Below are 18930 nucleotides of genomic sequence, written 5' to 3'. Positions count from 1 at the left end.
TGTACAAACCCCTGGTGCACAGGCAACCAACTGTGACCAGAATGGTCAAGAAATGGTCATCGGAAGCTGAAGATGCTCTGCGAGACTGCTTCGCGACAACCAGGTGGGAACTCTTCAGCGAGGTTCATGGGGAGGACATTGATGCACTCACTGACACCATCACGGATTATATAAACTTCTGTGAGGAGAACACTGTACCCACCAGAACTCTGCGGTGTTTTTCCAACAACAAACCATGGATTAATCCTGACATAAAGACCCTGCTGAAGGAGAAGAAGAGAGCTTTTCGGTCGAGAAACAGAGAGGAGCTGAAGGCCGTGCAGATTCGGCTGAGAAGAAAGATCAGGGAGGGGAAGAAGTTATACAGGATGAAATTGGGGGACCAGTTACAGGCCAGCAATGTCACTGGTGTCTGGAGGGGCCTGAAAACCATCTCAGGCCATGACAGCCGAAGGACAGTGGTCGAGAAGGACAAGGACTGGGCAGATGGACTGAACCATTTTTTCAACCGTTTCGACCAGTCGTCTGTCCCTTCCCCCAACCACAAACTGCAACCTCTCTCACTGAGGACTTCTTCTCCTCCCCCTCCTCTTTCAACCAGCTCTCATCAACCCAGTATGTCACCTGGTTCCTGCCTGTCCATCACAACAGAGCAGGTAAGGAACCAACTGAGGAAGATGAATGTGAGGAAGGCAGCAGGTCCGGACAAGATCAGTTCCCGGCTCCTCAGGACCTGCTCTGACCAGCTGTGTAACATTGTCCAGCACATCTTCAACCTGAGCCTGAAGCTGGGCAGAGCTCCACAGCTGTGGAAAACTTCGTGCCTGGTCCCAGTGCCCAAGACCTCCCACCCTAAGGAGCTGAACAGCTACAGACCGGTGGCGCTGACGTCTCACCTGATGAAGACGCTGGAGAGACTCATCCTCGCCCACCTTCGACCGCTGGTGAGCCCGTCACTGGACCCGCTGCAGTTTGCCTATCAGCCTGGCATCGGCGTGGAAGACGCCATTATCTACCTCTCCACTCAGTGCTGTCACACTTGGAGAAGGCTGGGAGCACTGTGAGAATCATGTTCTTTGATTTCTCCAGTGCTTTCAACACCATCCAGCCCAATTTGCTGGGAGGCAAACTGCAGAACGCCGGAGTGGACCACCATCTCACAGCATGGATCATAGACTACCTCACAAATCGGCCGCAGTACGTGAGATTGCAGAGCTGTGAGTCGGACCGGCTTCTCTGCAGCACTGGAGCGCCGCAGGGGACTGTTCTGGCTCCATTCCTGTTCATCCTCTACACCTCGGACTTCAGACATGACACTCCTAACTGCCACCTTCAGAAGTTCTCCGATGACTCTGCGATTGTTGGCCTCATTACAGAAGGGGATGATCGGGAGTACAGGGGACTGACAAAGGACTTTGTGGACTGGTGCCAGCAGAATCTCCTCCAGATCAACCCGAGGAAAACTAAGGAGTTGGTTGTGGATTTCTGCAGGAAAAAGTCCTCACCAGCACCGATGAACATCCAGGGTATGGACATAGAGAGGGTGACCTCCTACAAGTACCTTGGTGTTCTTCTCAACGACAAACTGGACTGGTCCACAAACACGGACACCCTGATTAGGAAAGGACAGAGCCGACTCTTCCTACTCAGGAAACTGAGGTCTTTTGGGGTTCAGGGGTCACTCCTTAAGACGTTCTATAACTCGGTGGTGGCCTCGGCCATCTATTATGGCATTGTCTGCTGGTCAGGCAGCATCTCGGCCCGGGACAGAAAGAGACTGGAGCGACTGGTCAGGAAGGCCAGTTCTGTCCTGGGTTGCTCCCTTGCCACTCTGGAGGAGGTGGGCAACAGAAGGATGCTAACTAAGCTAAAAGCTATGATGGCCAGTCCCTCCCACCCTCTCCAGCCCGCCCTGACAGCACTTGGTAGCTCCTTCAGCCAGAGACTGTTACACCCGCGCTGCAAGAAGGAGAGATACCGACGCTCGTTCCTACCGACTGCTGTCAGGCTGATGAATAAAAAATAACAATCATAATAATAATAATAATAATAATTAAATGATGTGAAGGTAAATTGTAAATAGTACTGCGATTTATCCATTTGTGTTCATATTTAATTGAATTTATTTATTTATTTAATTGAAAGATGTTTGTTTTTGTTGTTTTTTTTTTCTCTTCTTCTTTCTACATACATTCTTGCTGCTGGAGGCTGTAAATTTCCCCATTGTGGGACAAATAAAGGATATCTTATCTTATCTTATCTTAAAAGGCATAACCGAGTATTCGAAATGACCCAGAGGGGTCTTAAAAGCTGTTTTCCACTCGTCACCCTCCCGGATGCGAACCAAGTGGTAAGCGCTGCGTAAGTCTAATTTAGAGAAAATGGTGGCTGATTGTAATGGGGCGAAGGCGGAGTCCAACAAGGGTAGCGGGTATCTATTCTTAATTGTAATCTCGTTTAATCCACGATAGTCAACGCAGGGTCGCAGGGTCTTGTCCTTCTTCCCTACGAAGAAAAAACCCACCCCCAACGGTGAACGCGATGGTCTAATGAGACCTGCAGCGAGCGAGCTGTTGATATACTCCGTCAATGCCTCGCGCTCGGGTTGGGACACCTGATACAGCCGCGAGGTCGGCAACGGAGCGCCCGCCTGCAGGTCTATAGCGCAATCGTAGGGGCGGTGTGGGGGCAAAGAGCGTGCACGATCCTCGCTGAACACCTCCTTCAGATCCCGATAGCAATCCGGCACTCCGTCAAGGCAGATCTCCTCCGTGGGTGTGACACGTTCGTGCTTCCCGACGGCCGATTGGAGACAGTGCTGATAACAATACTGGCCCCAGCTATCTATTGCCGGGCGTGCCCAGGAAATCACGGGGTTATGAGTCTTAAGCCAGGGTAATCCGAGGATGATCGGAGTGTTGCGGGACCGCATTATGTAAAACCGGCGATGCTCGATATGATTGCCGGAGAGTAGAAGTTTTAGCGACTCCGTTCTATGCGTTACTACCGCCAGGAGACGCCCATCAAGATCACAAACTCGCTTCTTATCTATCAATTCCTCCAAAAAACAACCCAGCTCGGACGCGAGATTGGTGTCCATTAAACAGTCATCCGGTCCTGAGTCTACCAGGGCCCGAACCCGCCTTGACCGGGACCCACCAAATATCTCCCCCTCGAGCTCAAGTCTGTTGGGGTGTCCCGGTCGCGTGTCGACTCGCCTAGACTCAGGGGGTGACGCGCGGGATCATGACTCACAGTTCTCGGGGTAGACATGGAATGACGACCCCGGATAGCTGGTTGCGGCGTGAGGAGATGGTTGAACGCTGTCAGTCGTCGCTCGATCGCTGAAACGACGCCTTCCTTCCTCCGCACCAACGTCCTTGCCTCCCAGCTGCATCTGTTCCTCTGTGGATGTACGCCGGAACTGGAACCGGTCAACTCCACGCTCCCGGCTTCGCTCCCTCAGGCGATTGTCCATGAGGAGGGAGAGGTCGATCAACTCCTCCAGGTCGGTGCTGTGGTCGCGGGTCGCCAGCTCGTCCTTGAGTTGAGGGTTTAGTCCGCGGCGAAACAGACCACACAACGCCTGATCGCCGTATCCACTCTGGGCGGCCAGGATCCGGAACTCGATGTAGTAATCTGCTACCGATCGCTCTCCCTGGTGTAGGGCGAGTAGCCGGCCCTCTGCCTCTCTGCCCCGCACGGGATGGTGGAACACCCGGCGGAACGCTGCCACAAAGTCGGGGAACGAAGTACGGAGAATCGGCTTCGCGTCACTGGTTGCTATCGCCCATGACGCCGCCGGACCTGTCAACAAGCTCATAACATAAGCCACTCTCGCGGCGTCATTAGCGAAGGAAGATGGTTGTTGGTCGAAAATGAGGGAACATTGGTGGAGAAAGTGTCCACACTGCCCGTGCTCACCCCCGTAGCGAGGGGGGTGTGGAAGCGATGGCTCCCTCGTCATAGTAGGATATGAGGAGGGCGCTTCCGGGGTGGAAGGACGAACCCCGGGGGGTGGTGGTCTCCGTTCCTCCACCCGAACTAAGCGAGGTTCGAATTCATCGAACCGATGAGCCAGCATGGAGACCGCGCCGCGGAGTTCTGAAAGGGCTTGGCCGTGCTGACTCATCTGTTGCTCTTGTCGGGAAAGAGCGGACAATATCTTTTTGATGTCTGCGGGATCCATGGTGGCCGGAGAATTCTGTCACATTGCGCCCGAGGCGATGAAAGATCGCCTCGTGCACAACAAAAATAACGAGGTGGATCCCAGGTAAAGCAGACACAAAACGATCTTGTATGAAACACAAAAGGTTTTAATAACAAACAGAAAGAGCCCGACAGGGAAAACGGTAACAAAAAACGCTGGTCAAATAAGGACCAGGAAATAAGGAAAACAACCGAAAACGCTCGCGGAAAAACAAAGAGCGAGGAAGTACCGAAATCGGTAATCTAGAGCAATACAATTTAGATGCAACGCGAATAACAAGAGTAGTGGCCGTAAGGCAAAAAGGCAACGAGTAATATCAATCGAGGAAATAGCGCGAGAGAGCAATGGCACGGTAAGGAATTCTCCGGCAGTGAGAGGACTGCCGGAGCCTCTTAATAAAGGAGGATAATCAGCCCCAAATTACGGACAGGTGTGCAGATGGCGGAGGGAAAAAACCCGCCACCTGCTGGCGGGCACGTGACGTGACAGACGGGAGTTTAGTCTCTTGGTGGAGAGAAGGTATTCCAGGTTTTTATGGTCCGTGTAAACTGTGAATGGCTCCTTAGCCCCCTCGAGCCAGTGGCGCCATTCCTGCAAGGCGGCGACCACCGCCAGCAGTTCGCGATTGCCCACGTCATAGTTTGACTCGGCTGCACTGAGTCGACGAGCGAAAAAGGCTCAGGGGTGCAGCTTCTGGTCGACCGGGGAACACTGGGACAGCACCGCCCCCACTCCCGAATCCGAGGCGTCCACTTCTACAATGAAAGTGAGGTCAGGGTTAGGATGTTGCAGTACGGGAGGATTAGTGAAGGCTGCTTTTAAACTTGCGAATGCCGAGTCCGCATCTGAGTCCCATCTGAAGGGGACCTTGATGGATGTCAGTCAGGTCAGGGGGAGCGCTTTTTGGCTGTAATTACGAATGAAACGACGGTAGACGTTAGCGAACCCCAAGAAGCGCTGTAACTCCTTCCGGTTAGCCGGTGTTGGCCAGTTCGTCACCGCCTCCGTCTTGTTGGGGTCTGCTCTCAGTTTGCTCTGCTCAATAATAAACCCCAGAAAAGAGATGACGGGTACATGAAATTCACACTTCTCTGCCTTGACGAAGAGCCTGTCCTCTAATAAACGCTGTAACACCAGTCTGACGTGTTGCTTGTGTTCTTGTAACGACCGGGAGAAAATTAAAATATCGTCAAGATAGACGAAGCAGAAGATGTTCAGCATGTCCCTTAATACGTCATTGATCAGGCTTTGGAATACGGCGGGGGCATTTGTCAGCCCGAAGGGCATGACTAAATATTCTAAATGACCCAGTGGGGTCTTAAAAGCAGTCTTCCATTCGTCACCTTCCCGGATGCGGACCAAATGGTAAGCACTGCGTAAATCTAACTTCGAGAATAGAGTGGCTGTTTGCAAAGGAGCGAAGGCGGAGTCCAACAATGGCAGCGGATACTTATTTTTGATTGTGATGTCATTCAACCCACGCTAATCCACACACGGTCGCAGGGTCTTGTCTTTCTTCCCCACAAAGAAAAATCCCGCACCCAACGGTGATCGCGATGCTCTAATTTGACCTGCAGCGAGCGAGCTGTTTATGTACTCCGTTAGTGCCTCTCGTTCGGGTTGGGACACCTGATATAGCCGCGAATTCGGCAACGGAGCGCCCGCCTGAGGTCTATGGCGCAGTCGTAGGGACGTTGCGGGGGCAACGAGCGTGTGCGATCCTTGCTGAACACTTGTCGTAGGTCATGATAGCAATCTGGCACTCCGTCAAGGCAGATAGTTTCGGGGGAGTCGTCACCGTTCGTGCTCCCCTACGGCTGATCCTAAACAATGTTCGTAACAGTACCGGCTCCAACTCTCTATTGCCGGGCGCTCCCAGGAAATCACGGGGTTGTGAGTCTTGAGCCGGGGCAAACCGAGAACAACCGGAGCGGCTCGAGACCGCATTAAATAAAATCGGCGATGCTCGACATGGTTTCCGGATAATTGGAGTCTTAGTGGTTCTGTTCTTTGCGTTACGACCGCCAGGAGGCGCCCATCGAGATCACAAACCCGCTTCTTATTGGCCAACTTCTCGTCATAACAACCCAAGTCAGAGGCGAAGTCGGTGTCCATAAAACAACCATCAGCCCCCGAGTCTATCAGAGCCCTAACCCGCTGCGACCGGGACCCCCCATATTTCTCGCCTTCGAGTTCCAGTCTCCTGGGGTGTCCCGGCCGGGAGTCGGCTCGCCGAGGCACATGAGGCTCGGCGCGTGGTCGTGCTCACAACTCTCGGTGAACGAGGATGGTGGAGGTTCCGGACGGCTGGGAGCAGCATGAGGTCCTTGTTGACCGCTGTCAGACCGAGCCCGATCGTTGAACGGTACCTTCTCCACTCCGATCCAGAGCTTTCGCCACCCAGCTGCATCGGCTCCTCCTCGGTGGCAACATTCCGGAATCGGGGGTGATCTCCGGGTCCTGCTGCTCGAAGCGTCCCACGGTCCTCCCCGCGGTACGTGGCACGCCAGGACGGGAACCGATCACCTCCCCGCTCCCGGTTTCTCTCTCTCAGGCGGTTGTCCAGCCGTAGGGAGAGCTCGATTAACTTCTCCAGGTCGGAGCTGTGGTCGCGGGTCGCCAGTTCATCCTTGAGCTGGGTGTTTAATCCGCGACGAAACAGTCCACACAGCGCCCGGTCACCGTAGCCACTCTGGGCGGCCAAAATCCGGAACTCGATCGAGTAGTCCGCCACCAATCGCCTCCCCTGGTGGAGTTCAAGTAACCGGGCCTCAGCCTCTCAGCCCCGTACGGGATGGTGGAACACCTGGCGAAACGCCGTTACGAAGTCGTGGAAAGATTGCCTGGAGGCTCGGCTTTGCGTCGCTCGTCGCTATAACCCATGACGCCGCTGGACCTGTCAACAGACTCATGATATATGCAACCTTCGCGGCGTCATTGGTATAGACGGAAGGTTGCTGGTCGAAGATGAGCGAGCACTGATGGAGAAAGTGCCCACACTGCCCGTGCTCACCCCCGTAACGTGGGGGGTGTGGAAGCGCCGGTTCCCTAATCAGTGTGGGGGAGGAAACGGGTGCCCCAGTGGTGGTATGATGAACCACGGGGGGAGGTATTCTCCGTTCCTCCAACTGTCTCATACGGGGTTCGAAATCATCGAACCGATGAGCCAGAATGGAGACCGCGCCGCGAAGTTCCCTAATGGCTTGGCCCTGCTGACTCATCTGTTGCTCTTGACGGGACAGAGCGGACAAAATTCTCTCTGCGTCTGCGGGATCCATGGTGGCTGGCGTATTCTGTCACGTTGTGCCCGAAGTGATAGAATAATTGCTTCAGGCACAACAAAATAAGGAAGTGGATCCCCGAAATAGCAGACACAAACAATGTTTGTCAGACAAAAATGAGATTTAATATAAACACAAAATACCCGTTTAAGCGAAACAACAGAAAGCGCTGGTCAAAATAAGGACCAGGAAAATAAATAAGGATACAACGCTTGCGGAAAAATAGCAAGGAGAAATATTTAAGAGAACGACATAAACTCACACGAGAAGGTGAGATAACGCGCAATAATAGCCACGAGGCTTTAAGTCAAAGGTTAATTCGAGAAGAGATCGGTGATAGTAATGGCACAGCGTGGAATACTCCGGCAGTGAGTCGACTGCCAGAGCGCCCAAATAAAGCATGTGTAATTAGTCCCCAATGGGTGACAGGTGTGCAAGTGGCAAGCAGGGCCTGCCCGCTGCTGGCAAACACGGGACGTGACAGCCTTGATGAGATTTTGAAACTCAACTTTAAACTTTTCAGCAGCTTCCTTGTCTGAACTGGCTGCCTCCCAATGACTAATCACTTCTTTTCCTCAACTTTTCGAACCATCCTCCGCTTGCTTTAAAATCAAACTCTTCAGGAGCCAAGCTAGGAATCTCCATACAATTGTCTTGTTTTGCCACAAATGGGATCTTGGCTAAGACTGTCCCCTGCTAGTTGTTTCTCATTTATGAAAACAAGCAAACGTTTCTCCACTTCTTCTAATATTTGTGGCCTTTGTTCACTAAACACAAGCGATCTTTATTTTTTAGGATGCTGCTGATTTCGCCATGCCGAACTCCTGAGCCAACACAGACACATGCACACCTGATTCATATTTAACGATCAAATCTTTCTTAAATTGAAGTTTTGCGGACTATTTTTCTCTTTTTTCACCAGCTTTACAACTTCCACTTGCTTTCTTTCGTTTCATGCAAAAATAACAGTCCAATTTGCATCGATTTCAACAAACGTGTTTTTTTTTAATCTTTCTTGAACACGTCTGCTCACAATATATGCAAAATGGACACTTTTTTTTTAAATCTTCGAACACGTCTGCTCACAATGGACACACAATGGACGCTCTTTTTAAAAAAAAATCTTTAAACACTTCTGCTCACAATGGACACTCTTTCTTTTAAAAAAAAAATCTTGATTGAACACGTCTGCTCACAACCGAGGCGTCACTTCTTCGTCAACCCGAAGAAGCGTCACTTCCTCGTGTAAGGAAGTCAAGAGAAGGCGAGTGGCGCATTCAAATGTGCTCGGTCGAAAACCGATTTGGTCGAGAACAGAGACGTTCGAAAACCGAGGTTTGACTGGATATGTACACAGATACTGTATATATAATGTGGAATCCCACGGGGGATAAAGCGATTCGGAAGATAGAGATTAATCCCACGAGGATGTGTAGTTGATAGACGCTCAATTCAGTTCCAGAAGCCTGTGGTGCACGCCAAAATGGCCGACAATCCAGACACTGCGTTTCCCGGCATGCCACAAAACACCAACAGGTGTGGCTACTTTGTCCATCTGATTAACAGATGGACAAATCTGATTAACAGATGGACAAAGAGATGGTTTAAAAAACATATAAGTCCCTGATGGTATAGTGGCAAGAATTTGGTGCTCTCACCGCCACGGCCTGGGTTCGATTTCTCATCAAGTCAAATCAAGTCAAGTCAACAGTATTTATAGAGCACTTTGAAACAGCCATTGCTGCATACAAAGTGCTGTACATGGAGCAATTTAACATGCACAATAAACAGTAAGACAAATCGGTAATAAAGGCGGTAGAAAGCACCAAACAGTAAAACCAAGAACAAATCTAGATCATGCTGAGTCGAATGCCAAAGAATACAAGTGAGCTTTGAAGATGGGCAGCGAGGAGGCTTGCCGAATGTTCAGTGGGAGGTCATTCCAGAGAGAGGGACCAGCAACAGAAAAGGCTCGATCCACTCTGAGCCACAGTTTAGTTCTTGGTACTTCTAATAATGTCTGGTCCACAAACCTGAGGCGCCGTCAGGTGTGTAGAGGCGGATGAGCTCAGATAGTTCGGGTGGCGTGAGATTATTCTGAGATTTGAAAACAAAGAGGAGGATCTTGAAAATAACTCTAAAATGAATGGGAAGCCAGTGAAGGGATGCCAGAGTAGGAGTTATGTGCTCCCTCTTACGAGTACCAGTCAAGAGGTGAACAGCGGCATTCTGGACCAGCTGAAGGCGCTTAATGGCGGACTGGCTGACTCCAAAGTAAAGGGCATTGCAGTAATCCAGCCGGGATGTGACAAAAGCATGAATTACTGTCTCAAAGTGTTCATGTGAGAGGAGAGGTTTTATTTTAGCCAGCTGTCTAAGGTGAAAGAAGCTGGATTTAACAATGGCATCAATCATCAGAGTAAAGCTTTCTTAACAGGTTGAGGGAGAAACAAGTTTTTTGATGAGAACTTTCCCTGAAAGTTCAGTGGCTCCGATTTGGTGTTCTCACAGCCACGGCCCGGGTTAGATTCCCCCTCAGGAAAAAGCTCCTTTTGTGAATGGCATTGGTTCAGTTCACGAGGCATTTACTTTGGCGCTACGTCACTCCCTGAACAGATTGAGGAGGAAACAGTTTTTAGAAGAGCTCTTTCCCTGATGGTCTAGTGCAGGGGTGCCCATTACATCGATCCTGATCTACCGGTAGATCTAAGACAGGTCCGAAGTAGATCCGAGAAGTGTCGAGGAGAAAAAAAAGAAAAACAACCATTTGTGTGTCTTTGTACATGTTAGTAATATATTTTTTTGGTGTTAATGTACGCTGCACCCTAATCATCCTATCAGTCTCATTTTCACAAAATTAAAAAAAAAAAAAAAAAAAGCAGGTAAGTCTTTAATTTACGGTGGCGTGTGATGACGTCACCGGAAGTTGTTACCACTCAGAAGTCTACAATTGCAGCTTGTGATAAGAGCTGATGCGCTCTATAAGATAAGATATCCTTTATTTAATCTGGGGAAATTTACAGCCTCCAGCAGCAAGAATGTGGGTAGAAAGAAGAACAAATAAAAAAAACACAATTAAGTGCAATATAAATACAAAATGGATAAATCACAGTGCTATTTACAATAGTTTTTCACATCACACACATCACATCATTTAATTATTATTAATATTATTGTTGTTATTTTTATTTAGCAGCCTGACAGCAGTCGGTAGGAACGAGCGTCGGTATCTCTCCTTCTTACAGCGCGGGTGTAACAGTCTCTGGCTGAAGGAGCTACCGCGTGCTGTCAGGGCGGGCTGGAGAGGGTGGGAGGGACTGTCCATCATAGCTTTTAGCTTAGTTAGCATCCTTCTGTTGCCCACCTCCTCCAGAGTGTCGAGGGAGCAGCCCAGGACAGAACTGGCTTCCTGACCAGTCGCTCCAGTCTCTTTCTGTCCCGGGCTGAGATGCTGCCTGACCAGCAGACAATGACATAATGGATGGCCGAGGCCACCACCGAGTTATAGAAAGTCTTAAGGAGCGACCCCTGAACCCCAAAAGACCTCAGTTTCCTGAGTAGGAAGAGTCGGCTCTGTCCTTTCCTAATCAGGGCGTCCGTGTTTGTAGACCAGTCCAGTTTGTTGTTCAGAAGAACACCTAGGTACTTGTAGGAGGTCACCCTCTCTATGCCCATACCCTGGAAGTTCATCGGTGCTGGTGAGGACTGTTTCCTGCAGAAATCCACCACCAACTCCTTAGTTTTCCTAGGGTTGATCTGGAGGTCAGTCCCCTGTACTCCCGATCGTCCCCCTCTGTAATGAGGCCAACAATCGCAGAGTCATCGGAGAACTTCTGAAGGTGGCAGTTTGTAGTGGCGTGTCTGAAGTCCGAGGTGTAGAGAATGAACAGGAATGGAGCCAGAACAGTCCCCTGCGGTGCTCCAGTGCTGCAGAGAAGCCTGTCCGACTCACAGCTCTGCAACCTCACGTACTGCGGCCGATTTGTGAGGTAGTCTATGATCCATGCTGTGAGATGGTGGTCCACACCGGCGTTCTGCAGTTTTCCCTCAATCTGTTAAGGGAGTTTTTAGAAAAGCCAATTCCCTGATGGTCTAGTCGCTAGGATTTGTTATTCTTACTGCCATGACCTGGCTTCGATTCCCAGTCAGGGAAAAGCTGATTTTGTGAATGGCATTGGTTCAGTTCACGAGACTTCCGCTTTGGCGCAACGTCACTCCCTTAAGATTGAGGTGGAAACAGTTTTTTGAAGAGCTCTCCCTGATGATCTAGTTGCCTGGATTTGGTGCTTTCACCTCTGCGGCTTGGTTTCGATTCCCGATCAGAGAAAAGCTGATTTTTAGGAATGCCATTGGTTCAGTTCACAAGGCAATCACTTTGGCGCTATGCCACTTTCTTAACAGATTGAGAGAGAAACAGTTTTCAGGCGATCTCAATCCCTGATGGTCGAGTGAATAGGATTTGGCGTTATCACCGCCACGGCCCGGATTCGATTCCCTGTCAGGGGAAAACTCCTTTTGTGAATGGCATTGGTTCAGTTCACAAGGCATTCCCTTTGGCGCTACGTCACTCCCTGAACAGATTGATGGAGTAACAATTTTCAGACGAGCTCAGTCCCTTATGGTCTCGTGAAGAGGATTTGGTGTTCTCACCGCCATGGCCCGAGTTCGATTCCCCCTCAGGAAAAGGCTTCTTTTGTGAATGGCATTGGTTCAGTTCACGAGGAATTTACTTTGGCGCTACGTCACTCCCTTAACAGGTTAAGTTTTCCCTGATGGTCTAGTGGCTGGGATTTGGAGATTTTACCTCTGCGGCCCGGGTTCGGGTTCGATTCCCGGTCAGGGAAAAGCTGATATTGTTAATGGCATTGGTTCAGTTCACGAGACATTCGCTTTGACGCTACGTCACTCCCTGAGCAGATTGATGGAGTAACAGTTTTCAGAAACGCTCAATCACTTATGGTCTTGTGGCTAGGATTTGGTGTTCTCACCGCCACGGTCCGGGTTAGATTCCCGGTCAGGTAAAAGCTCCTTTTGTGAATGGCATTTGTTCAGTTCACGAGGCATTCACATTGGCGCTACGTCACTCCCTTAACAGATTGAGGGAGAAACAGTTTTCAAAAGTGCTCGGTCACTGATGGTCTAGTGGCTGGGATTTGGCGATTTTACCGCTGTGGCCCGGGTTCGAATCCCGGTCAGGGAAAAGCTCCTTTTGTGATTGACATTGGTTCAGTTCACGAGGCATTTTCTTTGGCGCTACGTCACTCTCTGAACAGATTGAGGAGGAAACAGTTTTTAGAAGAGATCTTTCCCTTATGGTCTAGTGACTAGAAATTTTCGTTTTTACCGCCACGGCCTGGGTTCGATTCCCGGTCAGTGAAAAGCTGAATTTGTGAATGGCATTGGTTCAGTTCACGAGACATTCGTGTTGGCGCGACGTAACTCCCTTAACAAATTGAGGCAAAAACAGTTTTTAGAAAAGCAAATTCCCTGATGTCGATTGGCTAGGATTTGTTGTTCTTACCGCCATGGCCTGGGTTCGATTCCGAGTCAGTGAAAAGCTGATTTTTATGAATGCCATTGGTTCAGTTCACAAGGCAATCACTTTGGCGAGACGTTGCTTTCTTAACAGATTGAGGGAGAAACAGTTATAGAAAGTGCTCGATCCCTGATGGTCTAGTGGATAGAATTTTCACCGCCACGGCCCGGGTTTGATTCCCAGTCAGGGAAAAGCTCCTTTTGTGAATGGCATTGGTTCAGTTCACGAGGCATTTTCTTTAGCGGCACGTCACTCCCTGAAAAGATTGAGGAAGTAACAGTTTTTAGGAAAGCTCTATCCCTGATGGTCTAGTGCAGGGGTGCCCATTACATCGATCCTGATCTACCGGTAGATCTAAGACAGGTCCGAAGTAGATCCGAGAAGAACTTGGCATTTTCACAGCTGCGACCCGCGTTCGATTCTCGGTCAGGGAAAAGCTGATTTTCATGAATACCATTGGTTCAGTTCACAATAATAATAATAATAATAATAATACATCACATTTGTAAGCGCCTTTCACAACACTCAAGGACACTGTACAGCCAATACCAATAGTAAAACACAGATAAAATAATAAAGAAAGAAAGAAAGATTTAAGGTGTGTAGGCAAGTCTGAATAGGTGGGTTTTGAGCTGGGTTTTGAATAAGGAAAGAGAGTCAATATTACGAATGTTGGGAGGAAGTTGAGTTCCAGAGTTTGGGGGCAGAGCGACTGAAGGCTCTGCACCCCATTGTACTGAGATGGGCAGAGGGTAGAAAAAGGTGGACGGAGGATGAGGACCTGAGTGAGCGAGAGGGAATGGAGATTTGAAGAAGATCTGACAGATAGGTGGGGGCAAGGTTATGGATGGCTTTGAATGTTTAGAGAAGTAATTTGAAGTTGATTCTAAGTTTGACAGGAAGCCAGTGGAGCTGTCGGAGGATGGGGGTGATATGATGGAAGGAGGGGGTTCTCGTGATGATCCGGGCTGCTGAATTCTGAACAAGTTGAAGTTTATGGAGAAATTTTTGATGGACACCGAAGAGGAGTGAGTTGCAGTAGTCAATACGGGAAGTGGCGAGACTGTGAACAAGTATAGCGGTGGTGTGCGGAGTGAGTGAGGGACGGAGGTGGTTTATATTGCGAAGGTGGAAATGAGCGGACCAGGTAATGTTTTTGATGTGGGAGTGAAAGGAACTGTCAAGGATGACACCCAGACTCTTCACCTGGGGGGAAGGAGATACAGTGGCATTATCAATTGTGAGGGAGAAACTGTCGGCCTTGTTTAGAGTGGATTTGGTACCGACAAGTAGGATTTCAGTTTTATTGCTGTTTAGCTTGAGGAAATTGTGGGTGAACCAAGATTTAATACAAGGCAATCACTTTGGCACAACGTCATTCCCTTAACAGATTGAGTGGGAAACCGTTTTTATAAGAGCTTTCCCTGATGGTCTAGTCGCTTGGATTTGGTGCTTTCACCTCTGCAGCCCGGGTTCGGTTCCCGGTCAGGGAAAAGCTCCTTTTGTGAATGGCATTGGTTCAGTTCACAAAGTATTTTCTTTGGCGCCACATTTCTCCCTGAAAAGATTGAGGGAGTAACAGTCTTTAGAAATGCTCTGTCCCTGATGGTCTAGTGGCTAGGGTTTGGCGCTTTCACCGCTGCGCCCTGGGTTCGATTCCTGGTCAGGGAAAAGCTGATTTTCATGAATGGTGTTGGTTATGTTCACAACGCAATCACTTTGGCGCTACGTCGCTTTCTTAACAGATTGCGGGAGAAGCAGTTTTCAGAAGAGCTCAATCCCTGATGGTCTCGTGGCTAGGATTTGCCGTTTTCACCGCCACGGCCCGGGTTCGATTCCCGGTCAGGGAAAAGCTGATTTTTATGAACTCCGTTGGTTCAGTTCACAAGGCAATCATTTTGGAGCGATGTTGCTTTCTTAACAGATTGAGGGAGAAACAGTTTTCAAAATGGCTCCATCCCTGATGGTCTAGTGGCTAAGATTTGGTGTTCTCACCGCCACGGCCCCGGTTCGATTCCCGATCAGGGAAAAGCTGATTTTTACAAATGCCAATGGTTCAGTTCACAAGGCACTCACATTGATGTGGCGTTGCTTTCTTAACAGATTGAGGGAGAAACAGTTTTCAAAAGAGCTCGATCCCTGATGGCCTCGTGGCTAGTATTTGGCGTTCTCACCGCCACGGCCCTGGTTAGATTCCCGGTCAGGGAAAAGCTCCTTTTGTGAATGGCATTGGTTCAGTTCACGAGGCATTGTCTTTGGCGCTATGTCATTCCCTGAACAGATTGAGGGAGTAACAGTTTTGTGAAATGGTCAGTCCCTGATGGTCTAGTGGCTAGGATTTGGTGTTCTACCCGCCACGGTCCGGGTTCGATTTCCGGTCAGGGAAAATCTCCTTTTGTGAATGGCAATGGTTCAGTTCACGGGGCGTTTTCTTTGGCGCTCTGTCATTCCCTGAAAAGATTGAGGGAGAAACAGTTTTCAAAATGGCTAGATCCCTGATGGTCTAGTGGCTAGGATTTGGTGTTCTCACTGCCCCGGTTCGATTCTCGGTCAGGGAAAAGCTGATTTTTACGAATGCCATTGGTTCAGTTCACAAGGAACTTTGGCGCTACGTCGCTTTCTTAACAGATTGCGGGAAAAACAGTTTTCAAAAGAGCTCGATCCCTGATGGTCTAGTGGTTAGCATTTGGCGTTTTCACCGCCACGGCCCACGTTTGATTCCCGGTCAGGGAAAAGCTCCTTTTGTGAATGGCATTGGTTCAGTTCACAAGGCATTTTCTTTGGCCCAGGCCAGTCCCTAAAAAGATTGATGGAGTAACAGTTTTTAGATAAGCTCTGTCCCTGATGGTCTAGTGGCTAGGATTTGGCGTTCTCACTGCCACGGCCCGGGTTTGATTCCGGTCAGGGAAAAGCTGATTTTTATGAATTCCATTGGTTCAGTTCACAAGGCAATCACTTTGGCGCTACGTCGCTTTCTTAACAGATTGCGGGAGAAGCAGTTTTCAGAAGAGCTCAATCCCTGATGGTCTAGTGGCTCGGATTTGGTGTTCTCACCGCCATGGCCCGGGTTTGATTCCCGGTCAGGGAAAAGCTACTTTTGTGAATGGCATTGGTTTAGTTCACGAGGCATTTTCTTTGGCGCTACCTCATTCCCTGAACAGATCAGAATCAGAATCAGAATCAGAATCATCTTTATTGGCCAAGTATGTAGAACACACAAGGAATTTGTCTCCGGTATAACACGCTGCAGTATCATCGTAAACAACAAAATCATTGAACCATTATAGAGTAACCAGTAGTTTTGTAGTACCATTTTGTGGTGCAAGAAGAGTCAGTCAGTGACTGTTTAAGGAGTTAATGGCTAGAGGGAAGAAGCTGTTTAAGTGTCTACTGGATTTGGTGCGCATGGTTCTGTAGCGTCTGCCTGAGGGGAGTGGCTGAAAAAGGTGGTGGGCAGGGTGCGGGGGATCCAGGAGGATTTTCCGTGCCCTTGTCTTGATTCTTGCAGTGTGTAAGTCCTCAAGAGTGGGTAGGGCGGTGCCAACGATTTTTTCTGCCGTCCTAACTGTCCGTTGAAGTCGGATTTTGTCCTTTTTTGTGGCGGCCCCAAACCAAACCCTGATGGAAGAACACAGGATTGATTCGATGACTGCCGTGTAGAACTGTCGTAGCACCTCCTGTGGCAGGCCATGCTTCCTCAGCAGCCTCAAGAAGTACATCCGCTGCCGGGCCCTTTTCAAGATGGAGATGGTGTTGACTTCCCACTTCATGTCCTGGGAGACTGTGATTCCCAGGAACTTGAAGGTCTCGACGGTTGACACAGGGCAGTTGTATAGTGTGAGGGGCAACTGAGGAGAAGAATGTTTCCTGAAGTCCACGATCATCTCTACAGTCTTGAGCGTGTTCAGCCCGAGGTTGTGTCGGCCGCACCAGAGCTCCAGCTGCTCCACTTGTTGGTGGTACGCAGACTCGTCGCCGTCTTTGATGAGACCGATGACCGTGGTGTCGTCTGCGAACTTTATGAGTTTGACAGCTGGATCTGTTGAGGTGCAATCGTTTGTGTAGAGAGAGAAGAGCAGTGGCGAGAGGACACATCCCTGTGAGGCTCCAGTGCTGGTGGTGCGTATTGATGATGTTGTTGCTCCCAGTCTCACCTGTTGTGTCCGTCCCGTCAGGAAGCTGAGGATCCACTGGCAGATCGTAGGGGACACACCGAGGTGGAGTAGTTTGGGGGTGAGGAGTTCCGGGATTATGGTGTTGAACGCAGAGCTGAAATCCACAAACAGAATCCTCGCGTAGGTCCCTGTGCTGTCGAGGTGCTTGAGGATGTAGTGCAGACCTATGTTGACTGCGTCTTCGACAGACCTGTTTGCCCGGTAGGCAAACTGGAGAGGGTCCAGCAGGGGTCCAGTGACGTTCTTTAGGTGGTTCAGCACAAGGCGTTCAAAGGACTTCATGACCACAGACGTCAGGGCGACAGGCCTATAGTCGTTCAGTTCCGATGTTGCCGATTTCTTGGGAACTGGGATGATGGTAGACTGTTTGAAGCAGGATGGGACCTCACACAGCTCCAGGGATCTGTTGAAGATTTGTGTGAAGACTGGAGCCAGCTGGTCAGCGCAGACTTTCAGGCAGGAGGGGGACACTTTGTCGGGCCCCGGAGCTTTCTTGATCTTTTGCTGCTTGAAGAGCCGTCTCACGTCCTGTTCGTGGATCTGTAGTGGAGAAAAAGAGGGTGGGGGGGTAGGTAGAGTGGTTTCTGGTAGAGGTGGGTGTGTGTGGAAAATGGGGGTGTCCTTTTCAAATCGGCAGAAAAACATGTTTAGTTCATTAGCAAGACCCTTATTGTTCACTGTTTGGGGGGGTGGCATTCTATAGTTAGTGATTGCTTTCAGGCCATTCCATACAGATGCTGAGTCGTTAGCAGAGAACTGGTTTTTCAGCCTCTCTGCATAGCTTCTCTTTGCGATGTTAATTTCCTTTGTCAATTGGTTTCGGGCATGTTTGTACAGTGCCCGATCTCCACTTCTAAATGCGGCCTCTTTCTCTTTCCTGAGTTGCCTGAGTTTTGGAGTAAACCATGGCTTGTTATTGTTGAAGGAGCGGAAGGACTTCGTTGGTACACACATGTCCTCACAGAAACTGATGTATGATGTTACAGTGTCTGTGTATTCATCCAGTGTGCCCGTTGCAGTTTCAAAGACGCCCCAATCAGTGCAGTCTAAGCATTCTTGTAGAGCTAGCTTTGCTTCATCTGTCCATTTTTTCACAGTCTTAACAACCGGTTTAACACATTTGAGTTTCTGTCTGTATGTAGGTATTAAGTGGATTAAATTGTGGTCAGAAAGACCCAATGCTGCACGGGCGACCGATCGGTATGCATTTTTGATTGTTGTATAGCAGTGGTCTAGAATGTTGCCTTCTCTGGTGAAACAGTCGATGTGCTGCTTATATCTGGGAAGTTCACGGTTAAGATGTGCTCTATTAAAATCGCCCAAAATGATCAGGGGTGACTCTGGGTATTTTAGTTCGAGTTTGTTTACTTGTTCGGCTAGCGTTTGTATCGCCGTGTTAGCGTTAGCTTGTGGCGCAATGTAAACACCGACTAGTAAAAAGGAGGTGAACTCACGTGGCGAGTAGAATGGCTTGCAGTTTAAAGACAGCGACTCCAGGTACGGGCTCCAGTGTGCGTCGAGCTTCGAGACATCAGTGCACCATTCTTCGTTGATATAGAAGCAAATCCCACCACCTTTCGATTTCCCTGATAGCTCCGTGTCGCGGTCGGCTCGGAGAAGGCGGAAGCCGGGTAGATGTAGCGCGGGATCTGGATGGCGGTCACTGAGCCAGGTTTCAGTGAAGCAGAGCGCAGCAGAACGTGCAAATGTTTTGTTGGTCTTTGTGAG

The 18930-nt window shown here is 49.5% G+C and overlaps 1 non-coding gene across 1 annotated transcript; it reads left to right on the top strand.

Moving 5' to 3' along the window:
• Window positions 1-16043: 16043 nt before the first annotated feature.
• Window positions 16044-16115, top strand: trnae-cuc (transfer RNA glutamic acid (anticodon CUC)). The gene has a single exon. It is a non-coding gene; the product is annotated as a tRNA-Glu (tRNA).
• The last annotated feature ends 2815 nt before the right edge of the window (window positions 16116-18930 follow it).

This window comes from Hippocampus zosterae, chromosome 4 (genome assembly GCF_025434085.1).
Source record: "Hippocampus zosterae strain Florida chromosome 4, ASM2543408v3, whole genome shotgun sequence".
In the NCBI taxonomy this organism is placed as follows: Eukaryota; Metazoa; Chordata; class Actinopteri; order Syngnathiformes; family Syngnathidae; genus Hippocampus; species Hippocampus zosterae.
Note: the sequence above shows the minus strand (reverse complement) of the source record. Positions and strands in the feature narration are given on the sequence as shown.